Genomic DNA, 19,258 nt, shown 5'->3' with positions numbered 1-19,258 from the left:
AAGTGCAGAGACAGAGTTAAGAGGTGGGGAAGGAGCTCCAAAGAAGCAGACTTTCAAAGGTAAGGCCGGGAAGAACACACCAAGGGGATGACAGAGAGGAGCCTGACGGGTGGAAAGCAGGACGGTGGTTTTTCTCCAAGGGAAACAGAGTAACTTTAATGAGAGAAATCTCAAAGGAAGGAGGCAAAAGCGAGGTTTTGTCTTAGGCAGAGAAGTGAACGGGAGGTGAGAAAAGGTATGGGTTTGTCTTCAAGGAGCATGTTTATGATTATTTACAGAAAAGAAAAATTGAGAACAGTCTAATAGTCTAATAAAGAAGGTATTTAAGTTGTTACAAATATAATGCAGTAATATATGACTACTAACAGACATGTTTGTGAGGAGTAGTTAAGACTACGTAAAAATGGACACAGAAGTGAAAAAAAAAACAGACACGAACTTTCTTCAGCGTGATGCCCAATTTTTTTATAGGTAGAGAAAAAGAAAACTAAAGACCAAACCACAATATTAATAGTTGTCATCCCTGGGTGGTGTGTATTATGGGTAATTATTATTTTCTTTGAAAATCTTTATTCTCTAAATATTCTAAAATGAGTACATATGACTTTTGAAATCAGAGGAAAACTTTTTTCAAGAAGCTTGGCTGAGAAAGAAAAGAGAAAGCTTTGGCAGTAGCTTGAAGAGAATCCAAGGAGGGAAAAGAGTGTGTGTGTGTGTGTGTGTGTGTGTGTGTGTGTGTGTGTGTGTGTGTGTGTCTGTATTTGAGTTGGAAGCAATGGAAGCATTTTTGCATTTTGAGGGGAGAGAACCAGTCCCCTTCCAGAGGCTGAAGATACAGGAGCACGGATGATTGATGAAGCACGTCCCTGAGGGAGCGGGAGGGATGGAATCCAGATCACAGGTGGTGGGATTAGTCTTGGCTAAGAGGAGAGACATTGCTTCAACTGAAAAATGAGGGAAAGAGGTAAGGATGGATGTGGGTGCTGATAAGAATGTAAGGGAGGGGGCAGGAAGTTGAGGGAGTTGCTGTCTGTTGGCCTCTATTTCCTTTGTGAAGTAGAAGGTGAGGTCATTTGCTGAGTGGGGTCAAGGGTTTATGGAGAATGATGGGGATTTGGAAGGACTGCTAAGGGGAAAGTGGGAGGAAGGGGACTTGGGACACACAGACAGATTGTCCAGAAAACTTAGAAGGCCAGCTGAGGCTGAAGGCTGAGTTTTTAATGAAAGGCACCTATTTCTGTATCCACGTGGCTTTTTCTAGCAGCAGTCAGCCACATTAATTTAAAAATAAAGAAAGCAAATAGTGAGACTGATCAGAAGGTTGCAAATTTGTGGAGAGGACCCGCAGAAACACCATTATTTTGAGTGCTTGAGTGATAAACAATGGAATTTATGCTGGAAATAAAGAGACAGAAATAAAGCCAGAGGAGAGCTGAAGGGAATGGAGGTCACCACGAAGCCTACAAACCAAAGGGATGGTAGACAGGCAGTGAGAGAATTTGAATAATGAGAGGTTGGGCTGAGAATGAGGTATTGGGAGGTAAGATTCTAGGGATGAAAGATTACTACGCGGAGGTGAGGGTGCAGGTCACGCGCTGTCTCCATGGACTCTTCCAGCTACTACGGTCACGGCACAGTGAAAAACAGCTTCTGGTCATATGTGAAACACAGAAACTCTTACAAACTCAAACACAAATTTCATGTAGATTAAAATACTCTCTCTCCTTTCTCTCTCTCTCTCTTGCAGTCTGTCTACACACATACACACACACACACACACGTCTATAATTTGAAATATTATTAAGAAAATAGCATAAATGTTAAATAGACTACACACCAAGCAAAAAGAACACTGGACCTTGTTTCATTTCCATTCTCCATCGTGAACAACTCATTTTCACACTGGAAAACAATTTTATCATTGATAAAATGGGTTAAATTAGATCTATTTAACAAGTATTTTTTAAAAAGAGCTAGATCAAAATTTTCAAATATATCTCAGAGTTTTAGAAATTTCAAATATTACAGTATAAGTCAATATATATTTACTGAGCACGTACCATATGCTTCTGTCTGATTGGAGAATGTGATAGTGAAAAAAACAAATAGACTCTTGGCCTTCACAGGTTTAGAAGCAAGTAGGGGGAGTTTAAGGGATTATTATACAAATATTGGGGCTCCTTCCATGTCCTGTGATTGTCTTCCTTACCACATCCCAAGACTTATGTCAGGGTTCTGACAAGGTCCTCCTAAACAGGTATGTCTCCTGGGAAATGTCAGAGAAAAAGCATGTTGAACACTTGTGATCATAATTTGTTAATGTTTCATCTTATGTTACTTTTATACCTATTTGATTATTTGAAATCTTGAAAGCAAGTTTATAATCTCACTTCCAAACTGCTATTTTTCACATGCCCATGCACACATGCACAAATGTATACGTATTCTGGGAGGAAAAAAATTCATGCATAATCCAAACCTAAGAGAGATTAAATATTCAGAATATTAGCCCATTAGTAGGCAGCATATTAGAGATAGCGTCTATGTTGATACATCTGTTTACCTAGCAGATGACTAGCATTCACACCTAGGAGTTGAAAGTACCTCAAGTGCTCTCTGACAAGCTAAGTAAAGTGAAAAATTATGCAGCACGCCTCTAACAAGGAAAGCCACTAAGTTTAACTAACAACAAAGAGCACACAGAATAGAGAAAAAAGTCCAAGTAGCACATTGTATTGCCTAACTATTCAGTGGTAAAGTTAGCCGATTGTACATATATATCCACATGTGTATATTTAGTCGTATAAATGTGAATTTTAAACTGACACTTGTAAACAACACACATTTCAAACTTATGTACAAATTAGTCTTGCCAAAATTAACAATTCGATTTACTTGTAATCTGACTACTCTCTACAGGCATAGTAATAATTGTTAGTATGCTTTGAGTGCCTAAAATGTGCCAAGCACTATGCTAAATATTTTTAATGGACCATCTCATTTTCAGTTTGACAAAAATCTCTATGCAGGATATATTATTATTATTCAAAATTGACAAATGGAAAAAAATGAGACAATTGAGGTTTCAAAAAGTTAAGTAATTGTCTACCATGGCACAGCTGGTGAGCCATAAACCCAAAGCAGTCTGATTTCCTCACTGATGAACATTCTTCATCGTTGTTCCCCATTGCCCCCAAGCAAAGAACATCTTCCCAATTCATCAAACTATGTTGATTCTGTCTTCTAGGTCCTTATAGGTCCATCTTCCTCTCTTTACCCCAGTGCTGCAATCCTGGCTCTGACCGCACTGGGCAGGATTACTGCCCATCTTTGGTAGTCTGACTCCTTAGGTTCATTCGTAATCCATGTGACTGGCCAGTGGCTACAAATTAGGTCACATTAGCATCAATTACCTACCTTCTACTGTCATGATAGTCCCTAACACCATAATTCTGGAAAAAGAGCCTGATTCACTGCCTCTCAGTACTTCTGGGTATTGATGGAGTCTGGCACATGTTCAGGAACAAATCTGTGCTCACTGAGAACCATCAACACCTGCCATGATCTGCCATGTCTACTGCCACCGCCCACACAATGGTTGCTGCCTCCCAGGGTGTGAACGCTTTGCAGTCAAGAGTGAGAAATGGCCCTTCATTGCCTTTAGTCCTCAGTAGAGCTTCTGCCAGAAATGAGGGGAATGCCCTCCTTCAAGTTCTGTAGCCCATTTTGACACAGGTGGCCCCAAAGAACAGGGTTTGTGCCCTAAGTCTCATATGGAAACAGGTCATTCACTTTTTCCCTGAAAGCCTGACCTTCTGGAGCGCAAATAACCACTCGGTGGGGCCAACCCAAGAGAAAACGGGTTTGCTCCTTTACATTCCTCATCTTGTCCCATTGCTTCTCACAATCTCACCAGAATTCCTCTTTTTTCCCTTCACCAAACAAACACAAAGCAAACTCATATTAACAGTACAAATGTCCAATAGATACAGGGGACACTGGGCAGATGAAGGATATGTGATTCACCCAGTGGCCCACTGGTCATGGCTCATCAGCTCTGCCCACAGCCAGTCTTTGAATCCCCATCCAACTAGACAAAAACATTAAGCTCCCCTTAAACACGCCACTGCTGAAAACATATGAATAAGTACTCATTGCCTTCAGAATTAGGTTAAGACTCCTAAAAATGGTTAACAGGGTTTTTCATTAACCAGACACTTCTAGTTTTCTTCTCCTCCCTCATCTGTTGCAACCTCCTCCATCAACCTTACTTCAAACCCTACATTCTAGAGATGGACTGGGTTATGGCATGTGGAATCATTGTAGGACAGGCTAATAGCAGTCCAGGGAGCAACTGTACAATGCCATATTTCCTATTTTGCAAATTGACAATTTCTTTCTTTGTCAATTTAAAAATAGCTACTATTTACTAAAAGCATGATTTAAAATCTCCAAGTATAACTAATAACAAACTTACTATCTCATAATGGTGAGAACTGTTTTAGTCTTGGAAATAAATAATACTATTATTATTTATCTTTTTGCTGAAAAATCAAGCAGATGAAAAATAATGCCAGTAAGCACTGAGTATTGCAAGTTCACTGACATAAATCAAATATAATAAGTTTGGTGATAATGAATATAACCACTTTTAATATCTCATTCATATTTATTGCATATTTTCAGATTTATGTTACTAACAATTTTTCAATAGAAATTTTGATACTCTGAATAGATAATGTGCAAAAATGTGAATAATCATAGTATTATTCTATATTTTTCAAAGAGATAAAATAACTTTTAAATTAAAGAGTTTATTCATATAAATCAGGAATTTATATTAGTGAATTGACTTGGTCTCTGCTTATTCTATTTAGAACTGATTTCATTATATTTATTAATCATTACACAGTTAAATGATTAATTCCAAATGATGTCCAATATTGCTGATATGCTCTGGTGAAATTGACCAAGCCATTACAACTACAACTAACATTACACAGTATTTAACATATGCCAGGCATGATCTGCACCTGTTCCATGGTACTTGCCAGGTACTCTGCCATCAGGGCCACTATGAACGTGCTGTTCCCTCCACATGTAACTTTCATCTTCCTCTCTTTATCAACTTAAATCTTTCTCATCCTTCATCTTTTGGCTCAAATATCCCATCCTTGGAGAAGATTTTCTTGACTCTTTTAAATTGGGACCCTATACCACACTTTCAAAGGCTTTACCTCAGTTGCTCTAAATATTTTTTTGTGCAGAACTTTGATGACTATTTGTCTCCCTTACTAGACTGTAAACTTCACAGGGATGTGACTCTGTTTTGTTCATCATTGTATGTTCTAGCTTCTGATACAGGCTATCATTAATAGCTTGGTAGGCTATTAATATAGTGAGTGAATGAATAAATGATTAATTAATTCAATTCCACCAAGTCAAGAAATGATTACAGAGTTGTTAAATTCCAGTGCCTTTTTGTGATACTTATTTTTAGGTTTGAGGAAATATTTACAAAGGCATTCCTTTCAAAAATTCAACATCGAATTTTGAGGTGTATTATGTTATGTTCATCTTAGCGTATTTACCCTAGATTTATTAAAGATCTGGTTGTGAAGGAAAGAGCAGTTTTCAGCTCGGACTTATGGTGACTAATGTTTGTTCTATTTAAGATGCTTCTTTACATGCTACAGATTGGGCTGTGTGCTTCCTCAAACACTTAACTATTTTAAACAGAAAACTTTCTTTTTTAAGAGGTTGCGTATGATTAAATACCAAAAGGAATACAGGTTAAACAGTATCCTTTCTCCTTCTCTTTTTGTTAGCCAAACTTTTTAGCAGGGAGCTATCAGTAATTGGCTTCTAGTTCAGTGACTTGAGACTCAGAATATCTTGCCTTAGCTCATGGATGCTTTGGGTGAAAGAGTGAAGTGGACATAAACTCACACATTTTCTGGAATTTGACATGTTTGGTAGTTTGCACACAAGCAATTGGATCTAGAGCCTGGTGGTGAAATATGGTTGAGTTCAATAAGATGTTTTCCTGGGCTGAGAGGTGAGGGTATGAAACTTAGTGCCTGATTGTGCAAGAATTCTAATCCCACTCACTTGACCCAGCTTGTGATATGTTTGAACCTCAGGGTTTCGAAAAAATCCCTTCTCAACATATTGTTGTTGTTAAAACTGCTTTATTAATAGAGAAAGCTAAAAGTTGTAATTAGTGGGAGATTATTTTGGCCACTTACTGCATTTTTTCTTGGAGCTGTTGATTCACAACATTTTTTACAAAAACTAAGGACCTCTTTGATGAAAGCTATGGGCTTTGCCTCCAGAAAATTCACACATGCATTTATTCATACAACTATATGTACAATTTCAGGAGTTTCTATTCACTAGAATTCTTCCAGAGATCCTAGACTGAGAACACATACTCAAGATAAATTCATCTAATTCATGTGTCTTAAATAGCAATGATTTATACTGCTAGTCATCTTTTCCCTTATGATTTGTTTTATATCTGGACTCTAATTATCAAAGGGGAGGAATAAAGGAAATGTTCAAGAAATTCATCATGGTCAAAAGAAACCTCTTTTCCCCCTTTATCTTCAGGCTATTATTTCTAGACCAGAGCACTATTGTTCATGCTGTACTGTTCACTGGCTACCAACCAGACAGAGGATACTAGTCTAGGCCATTGGACAATTTCATCTTCCTCTGGGCTGTTATGTAATTAAAATAATTTCAACCCACTCTCTTGAAGATTTTTTTCTACAGGCAATTGTAAAAATATAGAAGCTGAAAAGCAAATAAAGGAACAAAAATATAACTTGTTTTCTTTCTTTCTTTTTTATTGTGAAAGAAATTACTCATTATGGACTAGCTACTTATTTAATTTCAAGATTCAAATGTGGTTCTTATGTATTCTGTAGTGGCATAAAATTCCCATTGGTTTAAAATGGTCATCTTCCAAGAGTGCACCAAAGTGGCTGGATCTTAAACATATCTAAAGCAACCACCCTTTCCCAGGTATAAATGCATAGTGCAGCCGACTTAGTAATTTACTTTCCCCTGGAACTCTTATATCTGAGGATATCTGTAAGTGCATCGGAAGCTATTTATACATTCTGTACATAGGTAGTAACTTTTACCAACATTCTACCCCACTGAGAAACAAAGTTAAATAGGTTCTGCTTTACAGCAGGTCAGTGGCAGTATTAGAATAAACCTTTAAGCCTCAATCCAGAATCACAGGTTAACTACACGCCATACACCTTGCCACTGTGCATATATATAAACACTGGTTACACTTGAAATCAATTCCGTGGTTCTGCTGCTGCTGCTTTAGCTGAAAGCTTTGTAGTATTTAGCTATCCACAGTCCTGCCTTATGATTCATCTTGTTGTTTATAGATTCCTCATGATTTGAAAATGAGGATATTATTTGATGTACAAAATTTAACTTTCCTTTGTGCTCTTCTGTATAATTGCTTGTTGGCATGAAAAACATACTAGACAAAGACTCTTATTTGCAATGAGAAGAACTGGGGAAGAAGGGGGTGGGACTGATCTGACCTCACTGGGAGTAACCAGTGAGTACAGGGGAGCCTTCACGTACCTTGAGTCTGACCTCTGCTACGAGGGGCCACACTTGGCACTGGAAGGAAGGTTGGTAGAGAAACAGTGAGTGCTTTCTGTTGTTGGTAAGCAGAAACCTGTTTATCTGGCTTCTCCTGAACTGTGTGCCACTCTTGCTACTACGGTTCAGAAATACTACTCATTGCTATGGGAGGGGGGAGCATAATAAAAGTCTTATGTAATTATTAAAGGCACCCTCTATCTTAATCAAATTTTTACATTAAAAAGGAGCCCTTCACCTTCCAATTCTTATGCATTGGTCTACAATTCATTTTATCACAAGCAATAAAAAATATTTTAGCATTCACTTATACATATAATCATTATATAGGTATATAAAGAAATATAAAATATACATTCACAAATTATATAAGTTTACCCCTACATCAGTGTATTATGTTACAAAACATGCACAGAAATAGAAATTAAGAAAGGTGTGATAAAAATTATTTAAACATTATTTGTAAATAAATGTTATGAGTTAACCTTTTATATTATGATGAAAAAATGTTATTTTTAACAATTTTATTGAGATAGGAGTCACATACCATACAGTTGACTCATTTCAGTATACAATTCAATGGCTTTTAGTATATGCACACAGTTGTGCAACCATCAATGACAGTCAACTTTATTTTTTATTGAAGTATAGTCAGCTACAATGTGTCAGTATGATGTACAGCATGTTTCAGTCATACATATACATACATATATACATTTTCATATTCTTTTTCATTATAGGTTACTGCAAGATATTGCATATAGTTCCCTGTGCTATACAGAAGAAATTTATTTTTTTATCTGTTTTACATATAGTAGTTAATATTTGCAATTCTCAAACTCCCAATTTATCCCTTCCCCCCCATTTCCCCCAGTAACCATAAGTTTGTTTACTATGCCTGTTAACTGGTTTCTGTTTTATAGGTAAGTTCATTAGTGTCTTCTTTCTTTCTTTTTTGTTTAGATTCCACATATGAGTGATATCATATGGTATTTTTCTTTCTTTTTCTGGCTTACTTCACTTAGAATGATGATCTCCAGATCCATCCAAGTTCCTGCAAATGGCATTATTTTATTCTTTTTTATGGCTGAGTAGTATTCCATTATATAAATATACCACAGTACCACAGTTTCTTTATCCACTCCCCTGTTGATGGACATTTAGGTTGTTTCCTTGTCATGACTATTGTAAATAGTGCTGCTATGAACATTGGGGTGCATGTATCTTTTTGAATTAGAGTTCCCTCTGGATTTATGCCCAGGAGTGGGATTGCTGGATCATAGGGTAAGTCTATTTTTAGTTTTTTAACAAATCTCCAAACTGTTTTCCATAATGGCTGCACCAAACTACATTCCCACCAGAAGTGTAGGAGGGTTTCCTTTTATCCACACCCTCCCCAGCATTTATCATTTGTGGACTTTTGAATGATGGCCATTCTGACTGGTGTGAGGTGATACCTCATTGTAGTTTTGATTTGCATTTCTCTGATAATTAGCGATACTGAGCATTTTTCATGTGCTTATTGTCTACTTATATGTCTTCATTGGAGAATTGCTTGTTTAGTTCTGCCCATTTTTGGATTGGGTTGTTTGGGTTTTTTTTCTTATTAAGTTGTGTGAGCTGTTTATATATTCTGGAAATTAAGCCCTTGGCAGTCTCATCTTTTGCAAATATTTGCTCCCATTCCATAGTTTGTCATTTTGCTTATGGTTTCTTTTGCTATGCAAAAGCTTGTAAGTTTAATAAGGTCCCATTTGTTTATTTTGCTTTTATTTCTATTGCCTGGGTAGACTGCTCTAGGACAACATTGCTAAGATTTATGTCAGAAAATGTTTTGCCAATGTTTTCTTCCAGAAGGTTTATAGTATCTTGTCTTATATTCAAGTCTTTAAGTCATTTTGGGTTTATTATGTATGGTGTGGGGGAGTGTTGTAACTTCATTGATTTATACGTGGCTGTCTAGTTTTCCCAACACTTGCTGAATAGACTGTGTTTTCTCCATTAATATAGTCAATTTTAGAACATTTTCATCACCCTTCCCCCAAAACTCTGTGCCCATTAGCAATAATTCCCCACTGCCCCTGCCTCAACTCCAGGGAACCACTAATCTTTTTTTCTGTCTCCATAAGTTTGTCTATTCTGGACATTTTATATAAATGGAATTGTACAATACAAGGTCTTCTGTGACTACCTTTTTCACTTAGCGTATTTTCAAAGGTGCATCTGTGCTACAGCATGCATCAGTGCTTCATTATTTTTTTCAAATATATAACAGTTATTATTAGCTTTAGTCACCATGCTGTCTATTAATTATATCCCCAAGATTTATTTATTTTATATCTGTAAGTTTGTACCTTTTGACCACCTTTGCCTCCTCCCCACCAACCGTCAGCCTGTCTCTGTGGCTCCCTGGCCGGGCTTCCTGGGATCCTGATGAAGCATCACTGCACGTGCTACCCTGGTCCTCGAAGGCCTAGTGGGGGCGCTCGCGAGGGGAGATGCGCAGTTGCAGCAGCTCAGGGCTCCTCGTCCCGCCCAGCACGCCAACACAGGTGGCACCAACTCCTTCGCCACCTCCTAGGCGCTGTGTGGGTACCTGCACTATTTCCTGTACCGTTTGTGCCCGGCCAACCCTGAGCTGAACGCAACAAGGTTGCAACGGGTGGGTATTTAATCAACAGAGAGCCCACTTTTGGGGGTCTATGTTGAATTCTCTGAGACGTGGGAAGCTTGTGATTAACAAAGACTTCGCAGAGGAAGGAGTGTAGGAGGAAGAGGAATTTTACCGTGTAGAGGAAAGAGAGAAGGAGACAGCAAAACATCCCAGGTTCCGTAAAGCAGGCAAACTGCGCTGTTCAGCATCAGGAAGAGGCGCTTCACACAGGTGATACTCACCATCTCTGATGGCGAGAAGTTTGAGCAGCTGATCAGCATTCACTCTTCTTATCCCTAGGGGAGTGAAGACCAGGCCGAGTTCCTCTTGCTAGTTTCTGAGGAGCTGCATGACTGCCACGCGCTACAGTGAGCCTAGTGAGGATGCCAGGAGTTTGCAAGAAAAGAACCGGGTTTAAGGATGCGAGGAGCACAGGGCTACCAGCTGAAGAAATGTTTTCCTTTTTTCCAAAATAGAAGGAACCAGTATGTCAGGAAGCCTGGGCGTGGGAAGAAACCTGCGTCTGAATTTCTTTTGGGGTCCAGGTGTGAGTACTTTCTTGACTCTAAAGTGGGTGGTGAGCTACAGATCAGGTGACCTGAGGCCGCGTGCGGACTCGCTAGGAGGCGTGATGGGGTGGGCAGCCCGGTGGGGGCTTCCTCTTGGTTTTTCCAGGGCCGTGGGGGCCTGAAGCTACTGCCTCACCGCTTGAATCACCGAAGGTCATTAAAGGCTGATGGTCTTGGTGCCACATCACGTCTGTAACGCAGCTGCAGCCTCCCTGATAGTGGCGCTTCACCGGCCCGTGGTCGGCGTGCCCCCGGTCACGCGCTTGCGCAGCAGGCCCTGGCTCGGGCCGGAAGTAGCTCTGCCTCCCAGGTGGGAACAGGCGGTGGTTTCTCTCCGCCTCTGCGGGCCGCTCCTCAGAGAGGCCGTCTCCATTTTGGCTTGACCTGCTTCAGAGCCAGGCTCCACCACCGGCACTGGGCCTGGACCCACAGTCAAGGACTCTCAGTTTGTATTTTCCAGGCGGGAGACGTTTGCGTTCCTCCTTTCCCGGTGTTGCTAGACTACCCAATGTTTTTACTTTTTAGAAATGCCTACAAGTGTTGCTCCGGTTTGGAATGTTCTGTTAAATCGTGGAGACGGAGGGAGAATTTGGGCAGCGTCTGTCCCTCCCACAGGCTCCTGGGGGAGCTGGAGCCCGCCTGTGCCTTTGGCCCGGGATGGATGTCGGCGCGGGAGGCCTGTCGCCCGGCTTCTAGACCTGAAACCACAGGTCACACTGAAAATTGGATATTTACAGCACACCAGAGACACCCGGCCGGCTCTCTCATTTTATTTGTAATATTTCTGGGATGTTTGAAGCTTCACACAACTTTGCAAGGGCTCTGCCCACCTGATAGGACCTTGGAGCTACGTGGACTCGGTGAAAAGCTTCTGTTTGCGTGCTTCGGGAACAGACCACTCAACTGGTCGTGCGGACTGTCCGAGTCTGGGCGACCTGCCCGAATGAGCGGCTTTTTGCTTTTTGACCTCTGGCTTCCCAGAGAAGCTAGTTGCCCGGGCTGCCTGCAGGTAAGTCAGAGGTTTTGACCCGGCTAGTTTCAAATGCTTCTAGAGACTTCTGCGTATACCCTCCTTGCTTTCCCTTTCCCAATAACCTGATTAACCGACTGACTTACCTCTTCCTTCGTAAGGTGTGTTGTATGTTAAATGTATGGCTTCAACATTTTGTAACCAGCTTCTCTATGGGGCACATTTAACCATCCACCAACCAGTTCTTTCCAGAGGAGCGGGGTCGGGGTGGGAGGAGGGCGGCCTGTTGTTGGCCTCCAGGTGTCCCTTTTGGGGAGCTACCGGCCACTTTGCTCTTGTTTGGTCTATGACCTTGGCAAAATAAATAGACTTGTTTTTTGTTTGTTTGTTTTTAATTAATTTAAAGACGCTAAGACTTACTTCAGTAAAGTTTATTCTAAGGGAATATTTATACTTTTACACTTTTTTAAAGTGACTATTTTATGAGCTTGATGTTCAATACTTACGGTTTCCCCTGAAAATAGAAAATATGATTGTGATTTTGTGAATGAGGAAAAAACAAAACAAAACAAAAACTTTGTTATGACTGGATAGCATTCCATTGCATAGATGTTTTATTTATCCATTTATCAGTTGGTGGACATTTGGGTTGTTTGTACTTCTGGCTGTTATGAATAGTGCCGATACAAACATTCATGTGTAAGTTTTTGTGGTACATATATTTTCATTTCTCATAGGTATATATGTATTATTGAAATTGCTGGGTCGTGTGGTACCTTTAAGTTTAAGTATTTAAGAAACTGCAAAACTTTTTCAAAGTGGCTTCATCATTGTATCTCCTCACCAGCAGTGTATGACAGTTCCAGTTTTTCCACATCCTTACCAACACTTGTTATTATCTATCTTTTTAAAAATTATATACCATTCTAGTTGGTGTGAAGTTGCATTTCATTGTGGTTTTGATTTGCAAATTCCTGACAGCTAATGATGTTGGACACCTTTTCTTGTGCTTATTGGCCATTTGTATATCTGTTTTAGAGAAATGTTTATTCAGAAACTTGACTCATTTAAAAAAAATTTTTTTTTTATTATTGAGGCATAAGAATGCCTTATATATGCTGGGTTTAAGTCTCTTATCAGATACAGTTTGCAGATGTTCTCTCTGGTTTGTGGGTTATCTGTTTACCTGATGGTGTCCTTTGAAGCACAGAAGTTTTTATTTCTGATTATATCTAATTTATGTGGTAGGGGCAGCTTTTCTTTCGGTCTTAATATCTAAGAAGATTTACTTCTATATTTCTTGTAATTTGTAGTTTTAGCTCTTATATTTAGTTCTGTGATACATTTGGGCTTAAGTTTTGTGTACAGTGTGAACAAGGGGTTCAGTTTCATTCTTTTGCATGTGGGTTTGCAGTTGTCCCAGCTTCTTTTGCTGAAAGACCATTTTCCTCACTGAATCGTTTTGGCACCCTTGGTGAAAGTCAGTTGACTGTAAATATAAGGGTTTATTTCTGGATTCTCAGTTAAGTTCCATTGATCTATATGTCTATCCTTATGCACACTGTTGTGATTACTGTAATTTTGTATTAAGGTTTGAACTTCGACTCCTTAGGATATCTCAGAGAGAGTTTACTTTATGACCCTTGATGCAGGGACTGAGTGTAAATGTTACTGCGTATCCATACATCAAATAGTAAAATAGTTAATTTGCTTTCTTGTTTTTTTATTTAAAAATTAAATATGATAGAAGCTTTGCTTTATTTTCCTGCACTCACTGGATTCATGTGTATTCCTCACTTTGGAGACCACTGCTCTCAGGTACCATATTTAGGTTCTGTTATGCACTCTACCGGTTTTTAGCCAAAAGTCATCAACCAGTGACTCATCCCTACTTCCGGCCCCAAGATATTACTGAATTGCTTGTACACACCCAGTAACATCTCCAGGATAGTAGGCTTTCTCTGAAACTTCATCTCAATCACCCTGTTCTAACTATGGTTCTAATAGGATAAAATGATTATTCCAGTACACTGATGAATTAAAAACAAAATACTAGAGAATATCTTAGTGACCTAGAGTTGATGATTTTGGATTTACTGAAGTGTTTTCTGACACAATGTGAAGAAGAAAAAAGAAATTTAAATTACTTTGGAAAAAAATTAGGTACATTTATCAGCTCTGTCAAATAAATTAGAGTTGGATATTTTCCCCTAATCTTAGACTAGAAGCAGTTATATTTCTCTGATATAGTGTATGTGCATTGTCAACATTTAGTGAGCCTTTGTTGTATTCTGGGCTCTAGGTTTGGGACTGGAAATATGACAGTGCAGTTGGGTTTCTGTTCACAGGTATCCTGTATCTGGAGATCTCTCTCTGTCCAAATCAGTATCCATTTTTGTCACCGTAACATATTTAACCTCTTAAAATAGTGAGATTGTAATAAAGTGTAACATTTAAAATAAAATTAAAATGTATGGTTATTAGGTAATTTGGAAAATACAGGTCAACCAAAATAAGGAAATAACTATAAATCAATCATATTATCAGTATTTAGAAATAACTGACTTTAAATATCTTTGTTTCTTTAGTTTCTTAAAGTTTGCATATTTAAATTTATTTTTTCTTCTGTTACAAATCAAGTTTCCAGTATCCACTTTTCTGCACTAATTTCTCAGTCCTTTCTATATCACTGTTTTCTCACGGAGATGAATTAAATGACAATATGTTGAAATTCTAAAGAAAAAATATATTTAATTGTACATTTTATTATATTTATCAATCAGTGCATTTTGATGCAAATTAATTGATATCTTAGGAATATATGAACTAAAAGTAATTTAGCATAAACTTGATAAAAAATAGTTTTTCGTGCTTATTTTGATTCTTTTCTCATCTACTTTTACTTTTTCTTTTTTCTCTCCCTCACTTTTTTCTTTTTGTATTTTCCAATTAAACTTAGTCTTTTCAATAAAACCACTTGTATGTAATAATAATATTGGTGTTTTATATGAGCCAATATACAAAAAAAACATTTAAAATTTATTTTTAATGTATTCATATACAGAGAAAATAATAGATTATACTAATGAACATCCATAACATCCAGCTTGAGAAATAAAGTGTAATATAGACAGTTTACTTTGTATCTCTTTACTGTTTCTTTCCCCACCCATCCCCTCTTTTCTGAATTTGCTTTTTATTTTTCCCATGCATTTCTTTATATTTTTATTACATTCACATATATTTAAGCAATATAATTTGCATATCTTAGACTTAAATATTGACTTCGTATACATTTTTTGCTTGTATTTTTCACTCACCATCTTACTGTAGGTTTACTGTCCATCTTCTCTTTTACTAAATATTAGTCCATTGTTCTTTAAAGTGATTGTAACAGTCTATTCTCCTGCAAGCAGTCTATGCATTACTCTTGCTCTTTATTTTCAGTAATGCTTGATATCATCAGGCTTTTAAATTTCTAATCAATCTGTTGAGCATAAAATGGTATCTCATGGTGGTTTTAATTTGCATTTTGCTGATTACCAGTAAGGTTGTTTCTATTCATGTATTTGTTGACTTATTGAAATATTTCATTATCTGGGAATTTCCTATTTATACTTTTTGTTCATTTTTCTGTTCCTTTTTATTTTTAGGAGTTACGTATGTAATGTAGACATTAAACATTGCTTTATTCTGTGCTTTGCAAGTATTTACACCCAATTTCTGGCTTGTGTTTTTCTGGCTTATGATAAACAGAAGTATGTGGATTTCTTTCCTTTCCCAAATTTAGAGTGATATTCTCCACCTTTTTTCATAAAACTTTAAAAATTGTGCATTTTACATTTCAGTTTTTAATACATTTTTCATTGTTTCTTGCATGTAGTATTAGGTAAGTATGTAAATTCATTGTTCCCCTTATGGATAACCAGTGTTCCCAAAATCATTTGTTGTATTTCTTATTTACCTGCTACTCTGTAGATCATCTCTGTGATATGTCTAGTGTCCATATACTCATGGGTCTGTTTGTAGGCTCTTTCCTCTACTCCATCAGTCTATTCTTGAGCTAATATTCTACTGTCTTAAATAATTCAGCTTTTAGTATGTGTAAATACCAGGCAGCGCCTATCTCCCCAACTTACTATTTTCAAAATTCACTTGGCTGTTCTCTGCCTTTGCTTTCCTATGTTAAATTCAAAATCATCTGAAACATTCCAGAAATGGCAGATTAATTTGGGAAGAACTATTATCTTTATATTGATTTTATCACAAAATACAGTGTATCTATTCATCTACTTGTTTACATCTCTGACTACACTGTGATCAGCATATATGATCTGAATGATTTTAAATCCTCTTTTTCAGTAAAATGTATATAACAAAAAATTACCATTTTAACCATTTTTAAGTGGACAGTTTAGTGGCATCAAGTATATTCATTGTTTTACAACCATCACCAACCACTGTCCATCTCCAGAACTTTTCATCTTCCCAAATTGAAACTCTGTACCTTTGAACAATAAGTCTCCTGTTTCCCCCTTTTCCCAGTCCGTGGCCACCACCATTCTACTTTCTGTCTGTATGAGTTTAATTACTCTAGATGTGTCATGTAAGTGGAATCAAACAGTATTTGTTGTTTGTGACTAGCTTTTTTCACTTAGCGTGGTGTCTTGAAGGTTTTTCCATGTGGTAGCACATATCAGAATTTCCTTTCTTTTCAAGGCTGAATAATATTCCATTGTAAATACTAATTCTTTTAAGTTTGTTGACACTAGCTTTCTTGTATTAGTCAATTTTGTAATTGTTACGTGTGTGCTTGAAAGAATATATGTTTGACTGCAAATTTCACTATATCACCAAGGAGTTGTGTTATTCAAATCTTCTGTAACCTTACTCATTTTGTTATATATTTGTTATAACCTTCCATGATGTGGATTTTTCTTTATAGTTTTTCTTTATAGTTCTGTCAATTTATGCTTTTTACATTTTGAGCCTTTGTTATTTTAGGGTTTTTTTTCCTTGGTTAATTGAGCTTTTATTTTATATATACTCCTATGTGATCCCTAATATTTCCCCCCAAAGTCTGTTTCATCTGATTTTAATATGGCTGCACAAAGCTTTTACTTCTTTTTGTTGTTGTTGTTTGTATTTTTATTCTGTGTCTTCATAGACCTTTTAATTTAACTTGATCTGCCAGAGATTGTATCCTTTCTATTTTTTTTTAATTTGCTTTGAAACCACTTTATTGAGGTATGATTTACAGACAAAAAGCTATACATATTCAATGTATACAACTTGATGAGTGTATCCTTTCTATTTTTGAAATTCTCTTTGTCTTCATCTTTTAACTGGTAAATTGAGTACCTTCCCATTAACTGTGTTTAGTGATATGTGGGTATTTGTTTCTAGGATCTTATTTTTGTGGAAATTATATTTTTACAGCTTTCTCAGTGCTGCATTTTTTTCTCCATTTATTTTTAGACTAATTGCTTCTTGTTTTTTTCTCTTTGTCAAACATTTTTCTCTATTTTAAAGTTAGGCACATTATTTCTATTTATTTAATAGCTATTTTAAAATTATTAACATTCATGTTTAGCTTTAAAAAGCCTAAAATTAACCACTACTTCTACACCCATCCTGAATAATACAGAGACTTTAGAACATGTAAATTCCCACTAGCCCTTGGCATGTTACAAGATAATCTTAAGGGATATTTATGATTCTAATTTTCTGTAAAAGCAAGACTTCTTAAATTTAAAACATTGTGAACCAAAAAAGAAAATTCAACTTGCTCATAATGCCAGGCATGGAGGAACATATATTCTTTAAAGAAATAGCTTTAAAAGCAGAATTTTAATATTTTTTCTAATTATTTTCCCATGATATATATATTGTTTACTTTTAGGTCATATCTTTTATTAAACTAATTCAAATAATTCTGATTATGATTTATGATAACTATGTTTGCTTTTGCTGAAATTGCATGATGATATTGATTATAGCACACAATGAGTAATATGTCTGGAAGCAAATGTAACATCTAGAACAAAGTGAAAACCCAGAAGCCATAAAATAGATCCCTGAGCAGTGGCAACAAGAAAGCAAAAGAAAACTAAACAGAAACAAAATTTAAAAATCACTGCTACTACGAAAAAATAGAGCCTTGAAGTCTCCTCAGTCCAAGGACTTAACCACCCCGTGCTCTCCATTAGCAAGCCACTCCCAAATATTTAACTCTAAGCAAGAATATTGTGCTTGCCATACAGAGACCTATTCCTACCCACTTTCCAAGTGGCTGGCAGTGGCTATCCCTCACAAGTGAGAAAAGCCCAGGCCCCAATAACATTGATGTCTTACTAGGCATCATTAAAGAATTTATAAAATAGTTGCATAAAACTCTTCTGTGAAAGTAATGTGCAGCTTTTATCAGTGGAAGGAGACATGATGTTCAGGCATAGTGGCCTTAGGCCACTTCCCATGAGGTTGTCTAACCCATCTCAGTGACCTGAAAGAATGTCCCTGAATGGCAGTCTAGCAAAGTAACCAATCAAAACAAGGTCCCTGGTAAAATCGCCTGGGGAAAAAAAAAAAGACTATGCATAAGAAACAGGCTCAAAATAATACATGTATTTAAAAGACATTTTCATAAAAAATGTGTTTGCGGGGGTGAGGGCATGTTTATTATTCACTTAAAGAAATGACACATTTTCCAAAGGTGCTTAACAAATGAGAGGTTAATTTGGGTATCCATCTAACTTTTAGGTTCTGAACTGTTCAACATTTTATTTTTCTAATGATGCAAGGGAGAGACATGCGCATACTTACATACTTAGAAGTATAGAAAATAACCATGAAAAAATTATCTCATTAAAATTGCTAATAGAAAAAAAAGTTTGGTGACACACTTCAATTTTAGCTACAACAGAAAAATACTATCTTACTTTTCAACCTCATGAAGGAAGCTTTTTATTAGTGAGGAGTAATATCTATCTGAAAGTGGCCTCCCGCTTTGTGATGCTTTGGTCACTAATATGTACCATAATAATGTGTGCCTTACTGGATTGTCAAGATTTGCCCTAAACATTAAAAGCCATATTACATTTGTAAAAGCATGTAATTGCAGTCAATTCTTTTGAAAGCGAATAAACTTTTCTCTCTATTATAGTCCTTTTTTTGGCAGCAGGTTGAGACGTATTTGACCCATGTCTGCTCTTAGAGCCAGTGATTATGAATCTGTCCTAATGAAGTGTCTGAAAGTTTCAACTGTTTATTTTAAATAACATTTGCCATTTTTCTTAATTAAGGTTTTAATATCGGTGATATGCAGAAAGTTTGGAAACCACATTAAAGTACAGAGGAAAAACAATTCTCAAATCACTCATTTCCCTCAGCTCTTGGCTCCATCACTAAATAATTTCAGAGCACCGTACT

General features: G+C 37.0%; 1 protein-coding gene and 1 pseudogene across 4 annotated transcripts in view; both read left to right on the top strand.

The window, feature by feature from the left end:
* Window positions 1-19,258, top strand: part of HDAC9 (histone deacetylase 9) — a 638,632-nt gene that overhangs the window by 381,882 nt on the left and 237,492 nt on the right. The gene's annotated exons all lie outside the window — the stretch shown is intronic.
* Window positions 3,571-10,709, top strand: LOC140697492 (BTB/POZ domain-containing protein KCTD5-like; annotated as a pseudogene).

This window comes from Vicugna pacos, chromosome 7 (genome assembly GCF_048564905.1).
Source record: "Vicugna pacos chromosome 7, VicPac4, whole genome shotgun sequence".
Classification (NCBI taxonomy): domain Eukaryota; kingdom Metazoa; phylum Chordata; class Mammalia; order Artiodactyla; family Camelidae; genus Vicugna; species Vicugna pacos.
This window is presented reverse-complemented; position numbering and strand designations above follow the sequence as displayed.